Source organism: Manis javanica, chromosome 6, assembly GCF_040802235.1.
Source record: "Manis javanica isolate MJ-LG chromosome 6, MJ_LKY, whole genome shotgun sequence".
Classification (NCBI taxonomy): Eukaryota; Metazoa; Chordata; class Mammalia; order Pholidota; family Manidae; genus Manis; species Manis javanica.
The window spans coordinates 17,643,726-17,665,721 of record NC_133161.1 but is presented as its reverse complement, the minus strand read 5'-3'; the positions used below and the strand labels follow the sequence as shown (position 1 = coordinate 17,665,721).

General features: G+C 45.1%; 1 long non-coding RNA gene across 8 annotated transcripts in view; it reads right to left on the bottom strand.

Moving 5' to 3' along the window:
• The window catches only part of LOC140849850 (uncharacterized), a 28,607-nt gene extending 14,145 nt beyond the window's left edge, over positions 1-14,462 (bottom strand). The window contains exons 1-5 of one of the 8 annotated variants that reach the window (XR_012132098.1): positions 14,309-14,462; positions 12,420-12,725; positions 10,707-12,230; positions 6,124-7,422; positions 4,157-5,588 (exon numbers count right to left, since the gene is read on the bottom strand). This is a non-coding gene — a long non-coding RNA (uncharacterized lncRNA). Of the gene's footprint in view, positions 1-4,156; positions 7,423-10,706; positions 12,231-12,419; positions 12,726-14,308 lie in introns of all 8 variants that reach the window. The other 7 variants (XR_012132101.1, XR_012132099.1, XR_012132104.1 and 4 more) reach the window with 7 other exon arrangements.
• Between the last annotated feature and the right edge of the window lie 7,534 nt (positions 14,463-21,996).

The following is a 21,996-nucleotide window of genomic DNA, read 5'->3' as shown; positions in this document are numbered from 1 at the left end:
TCTGAACCCCCTGCAGAGCCTTCCCATTCCTGGGGGGGTCGCTGGTATTTTCTGTCCCCCAGATATTAGGGCTGCCCTTTGTGACTGCCGGCACATTGGCCAAGAGCGGCCACAGTTTCACTGCCCCTTCCCCCAGTCCCTCTAAAAGTCATGAGGAGCCCAACCACACCAGGGATGCACCTAACTGAACAGCTAATGTGCCACTATTTGGTGAGCTATTTTCCAGCTACCTGCTTCAGTAAACAATCTAGAAGTGCCATCCCTGTTACCTGGTGTGCAGTCAAAGAGCATTCTATCAGAGGCTTTGGAGCTCCCAGCAGGGGACCCTTTTGAATTATTTTTGTCCCTGTTGATTCCATTTTGCCCCGAATCTGCAACATTTCATGGGCTTTGCAGACGTAGCTGACTGGGCCTTCTCCACATCCACAAGAAGCACCATGCCCCTGCCCCCAGCCTCCCCGCACGTGTTTGGCCACCCAGCCTGTCAGCAGGTCCTGTAAAGGTGATCTGTAAGGATGCATTTTCAGACAAACATGGACGCAAACTGGGTCTAGGACAGGTGTTCAGTCATAGGACTAGAGGGGGACAACCTACAGGTTCTCCAGGAGAGCAGTTCTCCCACCTACACATTGGGGGCGCAATGAAGAAAGCTTGGCAAAGAGGCTTCAAAGCTTTCAGCGGAGGCAGGACCTGGTTTTCTTGGTTTGTCCATGGATCCTTAGGTGACTCTGAATCCAAGAAGGATATTCCTTATCATAAAGGGCTTCTAGAGCAGTCAGACCCAAAGACTCGTAGATCATCCCCAAGCTGAAAAACTAAAGCCCATAAAGGCTTCCTTGTTTAGTCAAGAGGCTTGTCTACGGTATGTGAGGGGATGATGTCATCTTGGGGCTGAATTAGGAGGCAGCCAGGGTGTCCGTGCTCAGTCTCGGCGAGGACAAGCTCGGCATGACTGTGCAAGAGGGGGTGCCTCCTTCTTTTTCACCTTTGCCGCTGTCTGCAACTTGGCCCTGTGAGTCTGACAGTCATGGCCAGGCTTCCTCAACCCATTATCCAGGCAGTGATTAAAACAACCTGAAACCAGCATCCCTAGACCTCCAAGACAACTTGGCCCTTAGCATTAGAGAACAATTTTTTGAAATGTTTCACTTGAGGTTGTTCTTATTCATCATGACAAATGGAGAGCTCTGAATCTGGGGAGGTGTTTGAATAATTCTCTGAGTTTACTGTTGGGCAAGACATGTTAGAATGGTTGGACTAGATGTTTGAAATCTCTTCCCGCTGTGAATGCCATGCTTTTCATAGGTGGCCTGACAAGTGAGGGACACAGTGGAAAGGTCACTGACATTGACATGGCAATAGTTAGGGCCTCAACAAACCCAAGTTGCAGGAAGAAGGATCTAGAACAAATAGGGACCAGGGGAGACTCCTGCCAAGCATGAGATAGCATTTATCTTCAGGACTTTGGATAAAAAAATGGGACATCAATCGTCTGAAGGTGCAGGATAAGGTGTTATTTGATTCTTGGATGTGCTGAAGTCCTTGGAATCAAGAATAGGTAGGATTCAGCTGGAACTCATGGCAAAGTCTTGGCCAGATGGAACAAGGCTGGGGGAAGGGGATCGTTGGAACCTGGGGGCAAGATTAGGTAGGAACTAATAGCCAAGCTGGTTTGATGCTAGCTCCTGGCTGTATGCTTTTAAATTTCTCCTACTTGCATACAGGGTGAAAAGGTTGACCTTCAAATTCTTGTTGAGTGGCCTCAGTTGAGAAGAAGTGAGGTTCAGTTGGCTATTAATGTTAATTATGTAGAATGAACTTCAAAAACGCAGAGAGAATGATGGACTCTCTGGGAACATCTGCAGAGCCCTCAGGGTGCTATCCAGGGCTGGCTGTTACAGCTGTACCTGGAATCATTCTCTGAGAACCCTTCGATGTGGCTTTTCACACAGACAGCACAAGGAAGAAAGTGCTCGGCTGGCCATACCTGAGAGCGTTATTGGAAATTAATCCAAATGCCAAAGATGTGCCATCAACTAGATAGGAAAAAGGGACCTCAGATTACCGTTAAGCAATTCAGCAACTGAAGATATTCTCACCAAGGGGTGTTTCTGTGCTTCCCGTTTTGCAGCTCACTGAGTGTTCCAGTTGGCATCATAAAAAAAAATCAGATGCCTCCTTGGAATGTTAAAGCAAGATGGCACACTGCCCTGCACACTTCCCTGTTAGTCCTTTCTGTTCCCAGCACTTCCTGCCCAGTCCTAAACTTGCCAGGCCTCTTCCGCCCTATCCTGCTCTTGCTCGTCATGGCTTTCTACGGGGAGCTCCAGGGAGGGTTGAGGAAGAGTGTGGATGCCCAGGAGGCCTCTGCTGGCTCAGCCCCTTGTAAACAGCATTCCCCCAGATCGCCTTGTTCTCATCCTAGAAACACCAGTTTTGGGCATTCTTGCTTAGTGCCGTCTTCTTTGTCTTGCCTACTTGGTTAGAGCACTTCTCACAGTGTGCTTTGAGGAAGAGTGTGTGTGAGCGTGTGTGCGTGCAGGTTCACATATGCACTCTCCAGCTTTAGAGTGCAGTGGATGGGCAGGTAGAGAGATGATTGAAATAACAGATAGCCAAATTACCCTTCTTTCCCTACTCCTTGACACATTCAAGTCATGAAGCCACAGTGCTGTGGTATAGAGAATGCATGAGCAGGGATGGAACTACACTGAGAGCTGCCAGAACCACCCGAGGTGCCCCATTCATGCCAGGCCTCAGTTAAACGACAAGGTTCTGAATCATATGTTGATGCTGTAATGGGATGAGACTTGCACACCTGGGGACAACATGAGTACATTGTGCATGCGGGATGGATGTGTGTCACTGGGGACTGCAGGTGGATGGTGGGGGCAGCCTCTAAGAAGACCTCTAATGATCCCTGCCTCCTGTGATTTATATCCTTATGTAGTTTCCTCCCATGCTATACCAAATTTGGGCTGTGTGACCAAGAGAAGACATCAAAGTAACCTTCTTCCCCATAATTTTTGACCCTCAGAAACTGTGAGATAACAAATGTTTCAAGCTTCCAAGTTGGGGGAAATATTTTTATGTCATAATAAATGATGTATACACTCAGCTCATAGGCCTCCTCTTGGTCACCAGCCTCCTGTCCCTGTTCCAGGCAAGAAGACAAAGGAGGGAACAGCAAGGCCAGTGAGGAGGTGCTTTTATTAGGGGAGCAGCAAATTTCTGCTTCTCTCCACTGAGCAAGAGCTGTCTATGTGCATGGCTCTCCCTGGCTGCAGAGGAAGCTGAGAAATGTGCAGGTTTTGTTTTGTTTTGTTTTGTTTTCAGCTGAGAGCATTACTGCCTGGAATTAAAATGAGGGTTCAGTAAGGAAGAGAGGGAATGGATATTGGAAAGGAAATTACAGTGTGTTAAAACAGATTTATTTCTGAGTGTACCACACATTACATTAGTGCTTCCCAACCTTTTCCTTATGATGGGACCCAGAAAATAATGCTTGTATGGCAACCTAGGGTAAATGGAGGTGCCACTGATGGCCAAGGCACCTCGCCTGGGGACATGAAACCCACCCACCCTCTCCAATGTCCTCGCAGGCCAGTGACCCATCCACAGGAAAGCCATCTGAAATGTGTCACAGGTAGTTTCTTGGAGGTCAGAATGCAGGAGCTTTATTAAGTAATGTTTTTGAGAACAATACCTGTTGGGGGTCAGGGTCACAGGATTGGGCAAAGGGGAAATGAGCAGCAATGCAATGGCCTCAGGGACCTCTGTAGATCCCACGGGGAGCTCTGGGGCTGGGGTGACCTTTCAAGGTTGTCCCACTTTGAGACAAGGGAGCCAGGCTATGTCCCACCCCTCCCTACCACGGAGCAGTCACTGGATTTAAGAGGCAGTGTGGCTTTGGACCAAGAGTTCTCTTAGTCTGAAGGCAATGCCCAGATTGGGACTCAGCTGAGAGCCACCAGCTGCCATATGCCCAACAGCTGCTGGAAGGGGAAGGGGTGGGAGGGTCTGCGCAGAGCTCCCTGAAGTCCCTCCTGGAGGCCTTGCCTTGCACAATCACAGGGAACAGCCACACTGTCCTGCAGAATGACCCTTGGTGTCATGGAAGAGCAGAAAACTGGAATGCATGAAATAAAGGTCTTACCCAGAATGGCATCTGTGGAGTTCTTATGCAAATGGACATCTGGCCCAGTGAGAGAGTCCCAGAGGTCTGAAGAAGAATCCTGCCAGTCTTAAGCAGCACTAGAGGGTTGACAAACATATTTCACAATGCTGTTTATTTGAATTCAGTCACACTTCTACAGCATTTAATTGTCATGGATATCATGTAGCAAGAGGCAGCTGAGAGACTGAAATGAGCTCCCAATTTGTCTTTGAAAATTCTCTTCATTATCAGACTAGAAAGATTAAAGAGATAATAATACCTTACACCCATATCATGCTTTCCTACTATCAAAGAGCTTTCACGTGCCTATTATCTTATTTGAGTAGTCCTGTGAGATAGTTAGAGTAGGAATTATTGTTCATCTTCTGGGTGAGAAAAATGGTAACATTGGAAGTTTATGCCCCCATCTTATGTTCCAAGAATGGGTTGCGTTTCTTGATTTTTAAAAAATTGACCAAGATCCTTTCCATTCTGTCAAAATCCAACATTAAAGCATGAAGGCAAGTCAGTAAAAGAATCCCCTTGTCTTATGCATCTGGTTAACGGCCTCTTTCTCCCATCTCTGAAGCCACAAGTTAGGAAGCAGAAATGAAACTACCAACCAACATAAAAATATGGTGACTGGCAAGTTCTACAATCGCATCCCTTATTTATTGTGTCACTACTGTATATGGTGGTGGTGGTAAAAAAGAATTATTAAAAAATCATAGTTCTTGTGCCACTAACAATCCAATAAAGGACATAAAGTAGGCAGAGGACCTAAAAACATTAGAGAAAGACAAGGAGCCCAACTTGACAGGGGTTTAGAGAAGGTACAGACAGATGCTGGAATGCTTTAACAGAACAGGCAGCATGAGGGTGGACCCCTAACGGAGGAGTACTGTTTCCTTGACAGAAGGGGAAACAGCAATGACACCTCATGAGCCAGCAAATCCCCCCAGCTTCCGGAGGGCAGGCGCTGGGCTAACTAACACGAGGGCAATGGCATTGATTGTACGTCAACGCTCAGCCCACCGCACACACTACCATCAGCCGGCAACCTTAACATCCTGAGCTGGCTTGCTCTTCCGTTGGTTTATTTTTAAACCACATTCTGTCCTTTCAATGCTTCTTGTAACATTTGATAGGGCTTTCACCAGAATTTTAAAGAAATATTTGGCCGCAGCTTTCCTTGAAAAACAGACCCCTTCTGCTGGGCTCTCACAGTGCCCTTTAGCGGGTATTCCGAAGTCACTTTGAGCAGCAGATGCTCTCATATCTGCACCGAGTCAGGTGTCCTTTTTGCACACAGGTGATAAGTAAGCTTGTGCCCAAGAGAAACAGTGGGCCTTGGAATGGAGTGTTTTTTCAGAGTTGCCTATTAGTTTTGCTTTTTTGTTTTGCCTTTATTCCTCTTCTGGAAGGGATATTCCTAATAGGACAAATAAATGAAAAATGAACATAATGTAGCTACTGACATGTATGTTTTCCAAGGATGCAATTTAGTACTGGCTTTGTAGAAGCCAGTAATACCACCTGTTAAATGGCCACTTGTAGTGCCAGGAGGAGAGGATTTCACCAATTGGGAGCCAGAACTTTTGGGTGCTGATCTGGTTTGCCATTCGTGGCTCCTGGGGGTGACTGCCCTTAGGGGAAGCAGGAAAGGAAGGTGGTGACTCTGGGGGCAGAAGTAACTTCCAACCATAAGGTGGTAGCACATGGGCACAGGTCTTGGGTCAGGATGGGTGAAGACCTTTATGCCCAAACTCTAAATAGTCATTTGAAAACTTTAGTGGGTAGGGGTTGGATTTGAAAAGAGTAGGAGGGGAGAATGAAAGGGAGAGAAAGAGGATGATAATTTGGGGTTAAAGTGGGAGGCTCTTAAGCAATAGTTTAGGCTAATGGGGTATGTGTATACGGTTGACCATTTGGGGGAATCATTTGCATGACTTCACAAACCTACGCACATTTTGGAAACTGGACTTTCTCATGAGGAGACTCCGTCTTCGCAGCATCTTGATGGTCCCACACAGCTGGGCTGGACAGCAGGTCAGACTGCAGGTTCTGGCTGTGCCCCTCACCAGCTCCAGGGCCATGGGCACATTACTGAGTGTCTCTGACCCTCTGTTCCCTCATTGGTCAAGTGAGAAGATTACATTACCTGGTCTCCAGGGTTGCTCAATCTTTTGTGAATGATTCTGTTTTAGAAAACAACCTTTACAAAATACTCTTTTGCTAGATTAATTCAAATTCATTTTAAAAAAGTACTTCTTTGCTAGATTCACCTTTGGCATCACCTGCTGGGTAAGGAAACAGAATCTACCTTTATCATGAACCATCCTCCAAAAAGAGGAACCTGGAGACCCAAATAGGAAACCCTATGACAGAGGCATGGATCAGGAACTACACCCTCCTCCAGGGAGGCAGTGGAGTGTCAGTCTATCTTCATTGCCAGAGAGGGAAAATCCTACAAGAGTCTGATGGGGATCGCCAACCTACACAGGGCTTCTCCCCGGTCCCTCCTTTCCTCTCTCCTGTTCTTTTCCTTCACTCTCTCCTTGGCACGCTGTAGGAGCAAAAAACCAATGCTTTGAAGTCAAATTGCAAACCTCAACTCTACTATTGACAGTGAGCCACCTTGAGTGAGTTACTTAACCTCCCTGGACCCCTGTTTCCTCATGTCTGAACTGTCAACTTGAAGGGGATATGAGGGTGTGAGAGAATTCATGCATGGTTCTCTGTCCCACTAGGTGCGGGGTAAGCAGGAGCTATTGCGAGCACTATGATGCTGCTAGCCCTCCATTGCATAGCAACGGTCCAGCCAACTTTACTGGCTGCATCAAATTAACAGAGTACAGAGCTACCTTGGAAATCTTCTCTTCCAGGCTGGTTCCTGCCCTGCCATGTGTGGAGGAACCACAAACGAGGAAAACCAGAAGTTACTGTTAATTTTTCCATACTCTTCACCCCTTTTCCAGACAAAGAGGCCCAGGGAAGGAATGGAAAGCCATGTGAGGTCGAAGAGGGCACTGCACCTCCATGTTGAGTTCTCTCTTCTGTAAGGGAAGAGTTGGTTCTCTAACTGGAGCAGTCTGTGACCCAGGCAGACAACAGCCTCCTGCAGATCTCCAGCTTCCTCAGCATACCGATCAGGGCCAGAGCGGTGGTGCCTTCAGAAAACTCTCTTACCCTTCTCACCAAGAAGCAATGTCACTGGCCATTTTCCCTGATGCATATCTGTGGTTCACGTCCTACAGAAGCCAGCCCTGAATCGATACAGGAAAGGATGCGGGGTGGGGGAAAGTTGGCATAGTTCCTGGAGACACAGCCACCCCCTCTGAACTAAGCCCCTGGTCATGCTCAGTCGATCTACACATCATTATTTCCATCCTAGCTTTCCTCACTATCTGATTTTGTTTATTCATTTGCATGCTTGCTTATCTTTATCTCCCGTCACTGGAACATAAGCTCCGTGAGAGCAGAGGCCTCGTCATGCCTCCCACCGTGACCTCTAGTGGCTGTGCTCAGACAGGGCTCCTTCCTACCAGTCCATACACACTCCTAATGGTCTCCCTATTGACATTATGTAATTCCTAAATTTAGACCCTTTAAAGTTCTCTTTGTACCTTCACTAACCTGTAACCCCACCCTGCCTGCACCTGCCTGAGACTAAGAGATGGGTAAAGACAGCAAGGACATCATCTATTTTGAAAATCCCATGTGGCTCCACCCAGTCACCCTCCCAGTGGCGTTGGGAGCTGAAGCTTCATGAAGTCTGGGGTATGAGAGGGACAGAGATGTCCTTAGCAAACTAAGGGAGAAGTGGCCTTCCACACCTGGATGGCCTTCACTCTGGCTTGCCTGAGTGCCACTGTTGCTTCATTTATTTTAGCTGCTGATGGGACTGTTAGCTCATTCATTATAAAGTACTTTATTTCCCTTCTTCTCATTTATTTTTAAATCTGTCTACCCTTGGCTGTAGAAGCAATTCACTCTATACACTGTGTGGCTGCTGGGGACTCAGTATTTCCCATTCTGGTTATAGGCAGAGGTCCAAGTATCCACTGGTGTGTCCAAAATAGAATCGCTTGTAAATCTGCTTTGTTATCAATGTTTGATCAGCGAATGAACGCAGATGATGTGTGCACAAAGAATGTGGGGTTTGGAGAGAGCTCTCTGAGCCTCATTTTCTTCAGCCCTGCCGCTGTCCTTCCCAAGAGAGACATAAATACAGGATTATCGTGAGGAAAAAATGAGATGGCAGGGAACATGCCTGGCACACAGGAGGTAATCAACAAATATTAGCTTCCTTCCTTACAGGGGATGTGCACTCTCTGCCTTAGGGCCTGGAGGGAAGACAGAATATGAGCCCCCATGACTCTGAGGTATGGGTCAGCCTCTCCCAACATGATTGTCATGATCCCATTTTTTATCAATGCCTTGGGACCCTCTTCTTCAACTCAATCCGAAATGTATCCCCCAAACCTGTGGTGAGTGTGAGAGGAGATGCATTCCCTTTCAAGTAGGAACTTATAGGACTCCAAACTGTTTAGAAAAGTAAGTGGAGTCATGGCGCCACTAAGTGGCAAAATTGTGAATGACAATTTTGATGGCTGGTTTCCCACCAACTTAATCCTCAGTCACCCGGCGCAACGTGATCCAAGCCCCGGCCCATTGCAGCCTTAAGGCTGATAGAGCTGGCTCATAGGGACTGGCTGCGCTAACACAGGAGCAACTTCAGCGGTGCTAGTAAAGCTGGCAAGTCAGGGAGTGGGAATGCAAGAGCAGAAATGAAACCTCTCTAGAGGGAAAAACAATACCATCATGTCATTTACCACTTATGTGAGTGGTACAAGGAAGTGTGTCACAAAATGCTGTTCTTACACCACCTGCCTCAAATCACCTGGGGAGCCAGGGAAAGGGGCAGATTCCTGGGCCCACCCCAGACCCACCAAGTCAGAAATGCAAGGGATGGCGACTTGGAATTTGCATTTTTAGCAAGTACCCTGGGCCAGTCTGGGGATGTCAAAATTTGGGACCAGAAAGAGACCAGAAGAAATAAACAAAGACTATGAAGGCTTTCTGAACTCATTCTATAAAAAGGGAAAATGAGGACAATGAACAGGGGGCAAAATGATCACATTTAAGAGAGAGAGAAGCTTGAAGGGACAGGGAATCCTAAATAGATTGGTGTACACACAACACACACGTGCCCACATGTGCGTGTGTACACACACTGTCCTCATGTGCAACTGCACAAATATATGAGTGGGGGGGGTTGTTTGCTGGACCAAGAACTTTCAAGATCCTTTTCATTTTTTGTGATATCAAGTACGAGTTAAGTTGCTTAAAGCTTAAGCACTTCCCACACATCTGCGTGCTAAGTAATCCAGATACATCCTGGGACCTTAGCTCTTACTAGAAACTGAGATCTGCTTTTCCCACCCTTTGTAAGTTCTATAGTAAATAGACTCCTAGGCTCAAATGGGCTCTATTTATTTCCAAGAGAAAACAGTGCTAGAGGGAAGGTCTTTTTTTCTCTGCTATGTGTTTCCTCCCTGAGGCTGGCAAGGTGCCTGACAGACAGTGGGTATTCCAAATACTTGACGAGTATAAAGAACAGGTGACTGGAAGGAAGGAAGGAAGAACCCGAGCAGATGTGTGTGTGCCCTTTCCTTTTCATTTCTCTTCCTCCTTCTCCTTGCCAAACCTTCTCCATTTGCAGCTCCGATTTGAGCCCTGCGTGGTCTTTTTCCACAGTGGCAGATGGAGGGGCGGCCACACTATGGAAGTTCAGTAGTTACGTGCAAACAGTCTGCTAAACTGAGGATGTCACATACATCTCTCAGGTGGAAGGTAAACGTAAAAACAAAACAAAAACCTCATTTGTAGTGTTTGCCTGTTTCTGTGGTGTAAATACTCCCATTGAGGCCTATTTTAAGCCACAATGTGACATCATTAAACACAGAAGAGATGTACAATCTTACAATATTTCACCATACAGATACAATTGTAAATAACCCCAAGAGCATAAATAATGATAAACTGCAATAAAATAGTTAGGAGGTGATGAATTTTGAGTATTTATTACCTTTGTTTCTAATATAATTTAATTGTATATTTTTACCATTTAATGTTTAAAGTAAATCATGTTTTTACAAAATCCCTGAAAATGTAACCATCAGCTTTCATGAGCTGGTATAAGCCAGGCCAACACACCATCACTCCGCCCCAAGAAATGTCCTGCCACTAACTTAAGGTCAGAGGTGGAAGGCCAGGGCCAAGCCTGGGGAAAGGACTGCTGAGAATAACTCCCAGCAAAGGACTCTCCAAGGCAGCTGCCAGGCAGGCAGCAAAGCCCTGCTGAGGAGTTTTCTCTCTAGATCTCTCTTTCCCCGGGGGGTTAGCCCTCCAGTGGGCACAGAGTGGCTGCCTCTCTCAGCTCTCCCTGGCCTGCATGTGGATTTCCAGGTCAGCCCTGTCTAGCAGCCAGTGAAGTCCCTGGCTTGTAGGAGGGGGTTCAGTGAGTATTCACTGTCAGAGGAATTACCTGGCCCAGAGTCAGAAGAGCCGGGCTCTGGTCTTGAGTCTGCCACTACCAGGCTGTGCACCTGTGCAGGTTCTGGGCCTCAGTTTCCTCATCTGTAGGAAGAGGGAGTTAAGCTATATGACTCTGAAGGTGCTTCCAGTGTCCCAGGACCCTCTTCTCCAGGATGACTGCTCAGGGGGCCCCTCGCTCCCCCAGCCTGGGGCCTGACCCAGTCAGCTCACCCTCAGGACTTGATTGCATCGTGGGCTCAGGGGTCTCCAACCCTTCATGTGTTGGCCCTGGTGCCCCTGAGGTAAGAGGCTTCAATGCATGGAAAACTTCAGCTAAGAACCCACCCGACCCACCAATGGCAAGATTCCAGCTACATGGGCAGGTTTTCCCCAGAAATTCTGGAAAAAAAGGAGTGTGGCTGTGTCACAAGGCTGGATGTGCCTTTAGGATCTGAGCTGCCAGGGTTACCTTGGTAACACAGGGAAACTTCCAGCACCAGCTCCCTTCCTCTCTCTCCAGGGAGGATATCCAGGGCTGGACCCCCTCCCCACGCAGACAAGGCAGGGGGGCCTCAGAGGAGAGGGGAAGGAAGCGGAGGCCTGAAAGGAGGGTCTTTGTGAGTAGGGTTCAGATCTCGGACAAGAGAGGGGGTCACACCAACTCTCCCTCCAACTTCGGTCTGAGCTTCGACCACAGGGGAAACCTACACTCTCGTGGAATGCGGCCTTTTTCCTAAGACCTGTGTGCATTTTTGGTTCCCTAAGTTTCTGAGGAAAAGTTCCAACTGGAAAATTCCAACTCAATCTCAGCTGAACAAAAGGAAAAGGGATTTTTCCATAAGGGGCGCTGGGTTGACAGGAAGGGGCTCCTGTGGGCTGGGCTCTGAGGAAGCATGGCCGGAGAGGGTGGGCACAGCTGGGCAGGTGGAGAAGAGGGGAGGCTGTTCCGGGAGGAGGGGCCACGAGCCAGTCCCAGGATGGGCCTGCCTGGCATGGTGAGGCACATCTCCAGTCGGGTGTCTCTGCCACAGCCGTCTGCCCTCTGAGAAAGGCAGAGAAGGGCCTGGGGCCGGCGCAGCCACTTGGAGGGCGAGTCATCACTGCAAGTACAGCAGCCATCCAGACCAGGCTTGTCTGGCACTTCCCGGCACTTTCCACGTGCCACGCAGCGCTGTAGCATCTCAGACGGAGCATCGCACCACGTCCGTACAACAATCCTGACGCAGGAGTAGTGCCAGTGCCTTCGTTTTATAGATGGCGACACTGGGGAACAAAGAGGCTGGGAAACTTGCCCAGGGACTTACCAGCATATGGTAGGGTCTGGAGCTCAACCCTGAGTGTGGGTCTAGAGTCTGCCCGGCTCCTGGCCAGGAAGGCGTTCCTGCCCTCGGGACAGGACCTGGCTGTTGGGGTCTGGCCTGGAGCACAGAGAGGAAAGTGCACAGCAGAGGACAAAGTCCAGCTTTGTTCTTGGGACGTTGGAGTGGACATTTCCTATATAGATGAGCACTTCATTTCCATTCAAGTGTTGGCCCTGGAGATGCAAAGATGAGCAGAACTCCCTGGGGTAACCCACAAACTAGAGGGACGGAGTGGTAGCCCGACTGCCCGCAGTGAGAGGCAGGGTGCTCCAGCAGCACAAGCAAGCCCGGCGGGGGGGATTGGGGGGGGAGGCCGACAGTGGGCCGGGCAGGGCAGGGGTGGCGAGAGGGAGATCACTCACCAAAGCCCAGGCTGGGAGCTGGTCCTGGCCGGCCCAGGCAGGGCTGCAGCATGGGGCGAGGCCCCTGGAGCAAAGGGGCCCTGGCAGAGTGGAGTGATGACAAATCCCGGCGCACTGGACGGGAGTTCAGTGAGGGGAGAGAGTCAGGTGCGGCCAGAACTTTGGCAACAGATGTGAAGAGTTCGGGTCCAAGGAAGAGGCGGCCAGGGTGGGCCTTCAAGTGGAAGCGGATTGGTCAGAGTTTCGTTTCATGAAGATCTCTCAGGAGCCAGGATAACGGGTGGGCGGCCCTGGACGTAGTCTAGCCTGGAGACCCATCGACAGGACAGTGCAGTCAGCACAGGCCTCAACCCAGCAGTGGGAAGGGGAACCCAGGGGGTGATTGTCAGGGAGGGGAAGTGAGAAAGGAGAGGCCGGCTGGTGGTGGTGGTGGTGGGGGAACCAAAGAGAGCTGGCTCTCCGCTCCACTCTCAGGTTTCGGCCCTGGTTGGCACCCTCGGGGCACATTGTCCCAGTACTCTTTCCATGCTGCCACTTTTACAGGATCAGAACCTTCCTGCTTGCTGGCTAAAAAGGCAGATTCCCAAGCCCTCCTCAGAATCTCAGGTGCCTGGAGTCCCGGGATGTGAAAACACCTGGTCCTGGAGACGCGGGATTCCTTTTGTTTCCCTGATCTTCTCCCTCCCCATAAACTTTGATGCTGGGTTTAGAGGGAAGGTTTCAGAGGTTTTAGAGGGAAAATTATGAATTTGGCAGTAGAGGTGTTTGCCGATGTCCAATAGGCAGAGTTTAAAAGCTAGGGCTCAGAAAAGCCCCTGGGGTTGGGATGGATAAAGAGATTCAATATTATAACTGGAGGAATAAATTTAAATTGTGTATAATTTTCTCTTTTGTCTTCTTGAGTCTGTGACCTTTACACATAGTCTGCCTTAGGCAACTGCATGTCTGGGAAAAGATTAGAACCTGCTACAGGATTGCCTAGAAAAAGGCCAGGCTGATATTCAACTTTTGACATTCAAAATAAGATTCTGTGGCAGGAAAAAAGTCTTCAAGCCAGGATATCGTCTTGGGAGAGAATTCAACACATTCCTTCACTTCCCTCTTCCCCTCCTGGCTCATCAACAGGTAGGCTCCTGCCCAGGTTTAATTTAAGCTCAGGTGGAAATCTGGAGGACGTTAAGATAAAAAGCCTGCTTTCTTCTGGATCAGGAGTTTTAAGGGAGAAGGAGAAGATGGTAGGAGGGTGCAGGAGGCTAAGGATTCTGCAGGTGGCCCCTCCTACTAATGACCTCATCAGCCCTGGAATGAGATAGCAGCTGGTTCAAGATTAAAGCGCCCAAGAGGCCAGCAAAGGACACCATCCTCGAGAGCCAGGGACCCCCCCTGGAGGCCTGGGCCAGGGTCCTTGTTTACAGAGACAGGCCATGCAAACTGAAAGACAGAGCATTTAAATCCAAGAAAGACTGAGGACACCTAATGGACTTTTATAGCTATCCAGCCTGATTAAGCTTCATTAGTTCTAAGTACCTCATTTGAAAATTACATTTTAATCCTGTACAGATGCAGGGTGAGTGAAATATTCAGCTCAGTGGAGGAGTCACTGGATGGTAGCAGAAGCTCTGAGAATAACTGAATGTAGCTAAGGGATGCGAGTGGAAGGACAGCAGGGACTGAAGGAATGTGAAAAGGTGGTCCAAGATGTGGGGGAGAGACAGCGGAGAGTGGGGCCAGAGAGCCTGGAAGTAGAGGTTTAGGACACAAATGGTGAAAATACAACTTCATGCTGCAAGGAGAGAGGGTGAAGATGGAGAAAAGGTCACTGGATCTGTGAATTAGGACATCAAAATGATATTTAAGAAGCCAGATGAGGTTGGTGGTGGGGGACAAACCTGCCAGGTAAATCACTGTCAGGAGCAGGTGGGATGACATGGAAACAGCCAGAGGGAGCACTTCCCTTGAAGCGTTTTACTGAAGCAGACACAACCCTGGAACGACCATCTGAGCGGGTGGCATGAATGGCGGGATGGAGGACCCGGGCATGTCTGCAGGCAGAGAGAAAGGATGCAGTCAGGGAGAGAGGGTAAAGATGCCAGAAAAAAAGAGGACACTGTATGTGACAGTGGGACACCTTGTGGAGAAGGTGGGAAGGACAGTCAAAGGAACAGTGGAGGGACTGCGAAGGAAGAAGGGGTCTTTTGCCAAGAAAGAAAACAAGTGAGGACACTGGTATGCTAAGGTGGAGCTGAGGGCTTATCAGTAAATGAGAGGAGAGTTACCCCCGACTCCTTTTTCCTTTACTGAAGGACAAGGGAGGTCTTCGGTGAGGGAGGCTGCCCAAATGGTGAGATGTCAGGTGATGAAGGGGTGAGGAGGGCAAAGGGCATGGGCCTCTGCTCACACCCACCTTCCAAATATGGGCGGCTCACTGATACTGCAGTGGGCTAAGTGCTGACAACTGGAAATGAGAACAGCAGCATTTTATAAATGGAGAGGCCAAGGGAAGTGGAGGTTCCCCTGGGAACAATTTCTGAAGATTTGTCAACTTACTTCCTTATTAATAGAACTTTATTAATAATTTTTTACTTATTGTCCAAAGAACATTGCCAAACAGCAATGTTTTTTTTAAACCAAGTTTTCATTTTTCTGTGTTTCTTCCTAGTCCTAATCCTAATACTTTTGCCATTTTTATGTAGTTTTAACCAGATCACGTATTTCAGTAGATAGTATTTTCTGAAAAATGGCCAGAGCAACATTTCCAGCCCTACATGCTTGTCCAGAAACTTGTCACTGTCCTGTGAGAAGGGAGTCTCTTTCCCTTCCCCTTTGCAACCAGACAGGACTTTGTGATTGTCTCAATGAATGGAAATAAGAGATAACATTACACAATTTCCAAGACTAGGTCATATAAGACTTCTGCCTGGCTCAGCTCTCCATCTGGGGATTCTCACCCTGGGAACCCAGCCACGACATTCCGATACACATGGAAGTGCTCTGGCCAACCTGTCCATCTGGGGTCTCAGCTGATGGCAATCATCAACTACAAGACCTGTAGGGAAAAGAGTGTCGATGATCCAGGTTTAGCTGAGACACGGGGGATGGTGGCCTCATACAAGCCATACATTTATGCCCCATCTGAATTCCTGGTCCGTAATAAATGGTTGTTTCATGCCACCAAGTTTCAGGCTAATTTTTTATGCAGCCATAGTAACTGAAACACATACAGAGTTTTGTTTTATAACTTGTGCATTTGTTAGCCTGAACATTTACTCATGTTGCTTCAAAGTCATAATTATTTTCTGAGCTGCAAAATATTTTGAGTTGATAGAGTATAGCTTATTTAAATATTGTGCTATTCTTGGCGATTTAGACTGCTTCTCATTTTCCACTATTTAAGTAATGATATGAAAAGTTGTGCATAGAGATTTTTCTTTTTCTTTAAACTGCTTCACTGGGACAAATTCCCAGAAGTGGAATTACTTTTGGGTATGAACATTTTTATGACTCCACAAATGTACTACCAAATTGCTTATCAAACAAAATTGCCTCAATAGATTCTGCCATCCATTGTGTTTGGCAAATTCAGTACATAAAACCACCTCAAATTTGTTTTGCACTGGAGTATTAATAAAAACCACACTAAGGAAAAAACTTTATCATCAGTATTAGATACCATTGCTTTTAATTTTTGCTAATTCAATAGGTGGAAATTGTATTTTATCCTTGTTTATAATTTGTATATCTTGGATAAGAAGTGAGGCTGAGCTTTTGCTGTTTTTTAAAAATGGTTTTTCCACATTTTAAAAACTGTAAAAAGTTTTTATACATAAAAAATCTATGTATATTCTTTATCCAGTAATGGATTTATAGGATCTCTTGATATCACTGCTTTTTTGAAACTAAATCATAATTCAGTAGATTATAAAATTGATTAAATTGCTCATGACCAGCATTAAAGAAAAAAATTAGAACAGAATAAAAATATAAGAAAATTACATTCTGATCAGAATAGAATAAAAATATCAATTTCACACAGTATGTGAAACATTTGTTTCAATGTAAGTCTATATGGGTCATGATATAAAAAGTTTTTTCTTAATGAAGGAAACAACCAAAATATTATTTAAAATTGGCCTTAATAAAAACATACTTATTAAACCCTTTTCATTTTGATGTAAAGCATATTTTTTTCCAAGGTGTATCTTATCTTTTTATATTGAGTTATCTTTCTTTTGTACCATTTAAATTTTTCATGTGGTCAGACCCAGGAGTCCTTTGTAATTTCTTACTTCAGTTGAAAACAGAAATTCATCTTGTTTCTACAAAGGTGATAAATGATCCATCCCATTTTTTGTCAACTCAATTCTTACTGAAGCATTCTCTGGACAGCCCTGAACTTACAAAAATTCATGTTGGTTCAGCAAAATGCAAATGAAGTACTGGCACAAACGCTATTATGGAGTGGGCAGATTGAGACTACGTGAAAATCAGGACAGTCTGTGCCCCTGTTCTCACTTCCAGTCGTCAGAGCTTACGTTGCATCAGCAAAATGAGTTCTGACGCAAATGCTGTATAGGAAAATGTCAAAAAGTTGCCCCAAGATAGCTACCAAATGACCAAAAATACAGAAGAGGGAGTAAAGTTGAAAATTCCAGGACACATGGAAATATGCAGAATAATAAAGAGATGAGTTTGGGGACAAAAACAGAGATCAAGAAAATGATAATTATAATCATAATCATTACTATGTATTATGTCTTTTCCAGGTTCATTTACTTCTCATCACCACTGATGAGGTTTATCATTATTTGCATTCTTATTTATTTATTTTTATTAAAAGCTGATGCCTGGGTATTGCACCTAGAAATACTGACCTTAATTAGTCTACTATGAGGAACAGGAATCGTGTATTTTTTTTATTTGGGTATCATTAAGGTACAAATACATGAGCAACATTATGGTTACCACACTCCCCCCATTATCAAGCCCCTCCATACACCCCATTACAGTCACTGTCCATCAGCATAGTAAGATGCTATAGAATCACTATTTGTCTTCTCTATGTTGTACTGCCTTCCCTGTGCCCCCCACAACACTGTGTGCTAATCGTAGTGCCCCTTTTTCCCCTAATCCCTCCCTTCTCACACATCCTCTCCAGTCCCTTTCTCTTTGGTAACTGTTAGTCCATTCTTGGGTTCTGTGAGTTTGCTGCTGTTTTGTTTCTTCAGTTTTTGCTTTGTTCTTATACTCCACAGATGAGTGAAATCATCTGATACTTGTCTTTCTCTCCCTGGCTTATTTCACTGAGCATAATACCCTCTAGATCTATCCATGTTGTTGCAAATGGTAGGATTTGTTTTCTTCTTATGGCTGAATAATATTCCATTGTGTATATGTACCACATCTTTATCCATTCATCTACTGATGGACATATAGGTTGCTTCTATTTCTTGGCTATTGTAAATAGTGCTGTAATAAACATAGGGGTATGTATGTCTTTTTCAAACTTGGCTCCTTCATTCTTAGGGTTAATTCCTAGGAGTGGAGTTCCTAGGCCAAATGGTATTTCTTTTTTGAGTTTTTTGAGGAACCTCCATACTGCTTTTCACAATGGTTGAACTAAAACATTCCCACCAGCAGTGTAGGAGAGTTCCCCTTTCTCCACATCCTTGTCAACATTTGTTGTTGTCTGTCTTTTGGATGGTGGCCATCCTAACTGGTATGAGGTGATATCTCATTGTGGTTTTAATTTGCATTTCTCTGATGATTACTGATGTGGAGCATCTTTTCATGTGCCTGTTGGCCATCTGCATTTCTTTTTTGGAGAAGTGTTGTTCAGATCCTCTGCCCATTTTTTAATTGGATTATTTTGCTTTTTGTTTGTTGAGGTGCATGAGCTCTTTATATATTTTAGATGTCAAGCCCTTATCAGATGTCATTTATGAATATATTCTCCCATACTGTAAGATGTGTATTTGTTCTACTGATATCCTTTGCTGTACAGAAGCTTTTCAGCTTGATATAGTCCCACTTGTTCATTTTTGCTTTTGTTTCCCTTGCCCAAGGAGACGTGTCTAAGAAGTTGTTCATGTTTATATTTGAGAGAGTTTTGCCTCTGCTTTTTTTCTAAGAGTTTTATGGTTTCATAACTTACATTCAGGTTTTTGATCCATTTCAAACTTACTTTTGTGTATGGGGTTAGACAGTGATCCAGTTTCATTCTCTTACATGTAGCTGTCCAGTTTTGCCAACACCAGCTGTTGAAGAGGTTGTCATTTCCCCACTGTATGTCCATGGCTCCTTTATCGTATATTAATTGACCATATATGTTTGGGTTAATGTCTGGAGACTCTATTCTGTTCCACTGGTCTGTGGGCCTGTTCTTGTGCCAGTACCAAATTGTCTCGATTACTGTGGCTTTGTAGTAGAGCTTGAAGTTGGGGAGCATAGTCCCCTCGGCTTTATTCTTCCTTCTCAGGATTGCTTTGGCTATTCGGGGTCTTTGGTGGTTCCACATGAATTTTAGAATCATTTTCTGTAATTTGTTAAAGAATGCTGTTGGTATTTTGATAGGGATTGCATTGAATCTGTAGATTGCTTTAGGCAGGATGGCCATTTTGACAATATTAATTCTTCTTACCCAAGAGCATGGGATGGGTTTCCATTTGTTAGTGTCCTCTGTAATTTCTCTTGTGTCTTGTAGTTTTCAGGGCATATGCCTTTCTCTTCCTTGGTTAGGTTTATTCCTAGGTATTTTATTCTTTTTGATGCAATTGTGAATGGAATTGTTTTCCTGATTTCTCTTTCTGCTAGTTCATCATTAGTGTATAGGAATGCAACAGATTTCTGTGTATTAATTTTGTATCCTGCAGTTTTGCTGAATTCAAATATTAGTTCTAGTAGTTTTGGAGTGGGTTGTTTAGGGTTTGTTATGTACAATATCTGCAAACAGTGATAGTTTGATGTCTTCTTTACCAATCTGGATGCCTTTTATTTCTTTGTGTTGTCTGATTGCTGTGGCTAGGACCTCCAGTACTATGTTGAATAACAGTGGGGAGAGTTTGCATCCCTGTCTTGTTCCTCATCTTTGAGGAAAAGCTTTCAGCTTCTCACTGTTCAGTATGATGTTGGCTGTGAGTTTGTCATATATGGCTTTTACTATGTTAGGGTACTTGCCCTCTATACCTGTTTTATTGAGAGTTTTTATCATGAATGGATGTTGAATTTTGTCAAATGCTTTGTCAGCATCTATGGAGATAATCATGTAGTTTTTGTCCTTTTGTTCATGTGGTAGATGATGTTGATGGATTTCTGAATGTTGTACCATCCTTGCATCCCTGGAGTAAATCCTACTTGATCATGATGGATGATCTTTTTGAAGTGTTTTTGAATTCAGTGTACTAATATTTTGTTGAGTGTTTTTGCATCTATGTTCATCAGGGATATTGGTCTGTAATTTTCTTTTTTTGTGGTGTCTTTGCCTGGTTTTGGTATTAGAGTGATGCTGGCCTCATGGAATGAGTTTGGAAGTATTCCCTCTTCTTCTACTCTTTGGAAAACTTTAAGGAGGATGGGTATTAGGTCTTCACTAAATGTTTGATAAAATTCAGCAGTGAAGCCATCTGGTCCAGGAGTTTTGTTCTTAGATAGGTTTTTGATTACCAATTCAATTTCATTGCTGGTAATTGATCTGTTCAGATTTTCTGTTTCTTTCTGGGTCAGTCTTGGAAGGTTGTATTTTTCTAGAAAGTTGTCCATTTCTTCTAGGTTATCAAGTTTTTTAGCCTATAGATATTCATAGTATTTTTAAATAATTCTTTGTATTTCTGTGGTGTCCATCGTGATTTTTCCTTTCTCATTTCTGATTCTGTTTATGTGTGTGTACTCTTTTTTTCTTGATAAGTCTGGCTAGGGGTTTATCTATTTTGTTTATTTTCTCAAAGAATCATCTCTTGGTTTCATTGATTTTTTCTATTCTTTTATTTTTCTCAATTTTATTTCTTCTCTGATCTTTATTATGTTCCTCCTTCTGCTGACTATGGGCCTCATTTGTTCTCATTTGTTTCAATAATTGTGAATTTAGACTATTCATTTGGGATTGTTCTTCCTTCTTTAAATAGGCCTGGATTGCTATATACTGTCCTCTTAGAACTGCCTTTGCTGAATAGGCATCTTATTTTTGAAGAGTTTTAGATTTACAGAAAAATTTTGAAGATAGTACAGAGTTCCCATATACTCTACACCTAGTTTCCCATTATTACCATATTACATTAATTAGGCACATTTGGCATAATTAGTGAACCAATATGAATAAATTATAGTATAGAGACCATATTTTATTCCAATTTCCTTAGTTTTTACCCCAAATCCTTTTTCCTATCCCAGGACCCCACACATTTTGCCATCATGTTCCCAGGCTCCTCTTTGTTGTGACAGCTGCTTATGCTTTTTCTGTTTTTCACAATTGTTTTGAGTAGTATTAGCACTGGTCAGATATTTTGTAGAAAGACCCTCAATTCTAATTTGTCTGTGTTTCTCATGAGTGGGGTCTTTAGCTTTGGGGTGGAGGATCATAGGGGTAAAGGGCTGTTCCCATCACATCACATTAAGAGCGTGCATTATCAACATGACCTATCATTAATGTAACCAGGATCACCTGGTGATAAGGCTGTAAATGTGGGTAAGCTGTCATTAATTTTTATTACAATGGAATATCATGGTAATACTATTATGATGTAATGCATTTCTGTCACTAATTGCTGTGTGAGCTTTGGCTGGTCACTTCACCTCATCCTGTTTGTTGTAAAACCACAGGGTTGCTTGGATGGGCACACCCACCTGAACAGATAGTCTCTTAAAATATGGTTTGCGTGTTTATCATTGTTTCTGAAATGCTTTCCCAACAAGATGTAGTTCTAGGTTTGCAAATTGTGGTAGCCAGTCTCCAGCGTCCAGTAAACAGTGTTGAACTTTTGTGGAAATGATGCTGTGTGACTTCTGAAGTTAGATAACAGAAGACAGTGCAGCTCTCACTTTGCGCTCTCCTGGACCACTCACTCTGGGAGTCAGTCACCGTGCCATGACCACTCCAGCAGCTTTATGGAAAGGTACAGGGGGAGAGGAACTGAGGCCCCCGGTGACCGAGGGCGCCCTCTCAGACAGGTCCTCTACCACGGAAGCCTTCACCTGATGCAGTCCCAGCCCTGGTATTTACTGCCACCTCACGAGAGACCCCACCCCCACTCAGAACCACCCAGCCAAGCCACTTCAGAGCTCCTGAACTCCAGCAATGGCATGAAAGAAATGTTTACAGTTGCAAAAAACAAACAAGCAAAAATAAAATACAAAGGGCTGTCTCCCATGCTTTGCAACTATGTTCCAGGGCCCTCATGGGTGAGGGGTTGTGTGCAGGGGGATACTGACTGGTTTGGTTCCCAGACTCCTCCCCGACTGAAACCATAGCAGCTCTGGCCTTTATCTGGCTTCCATATTGAGGATTCACGAAGGACTCCTTTATGGGAAAGGAGTCTGCTGCCCAAGATAAATTGGGAAACACTGGGTTACAGAAACATTGGATCAG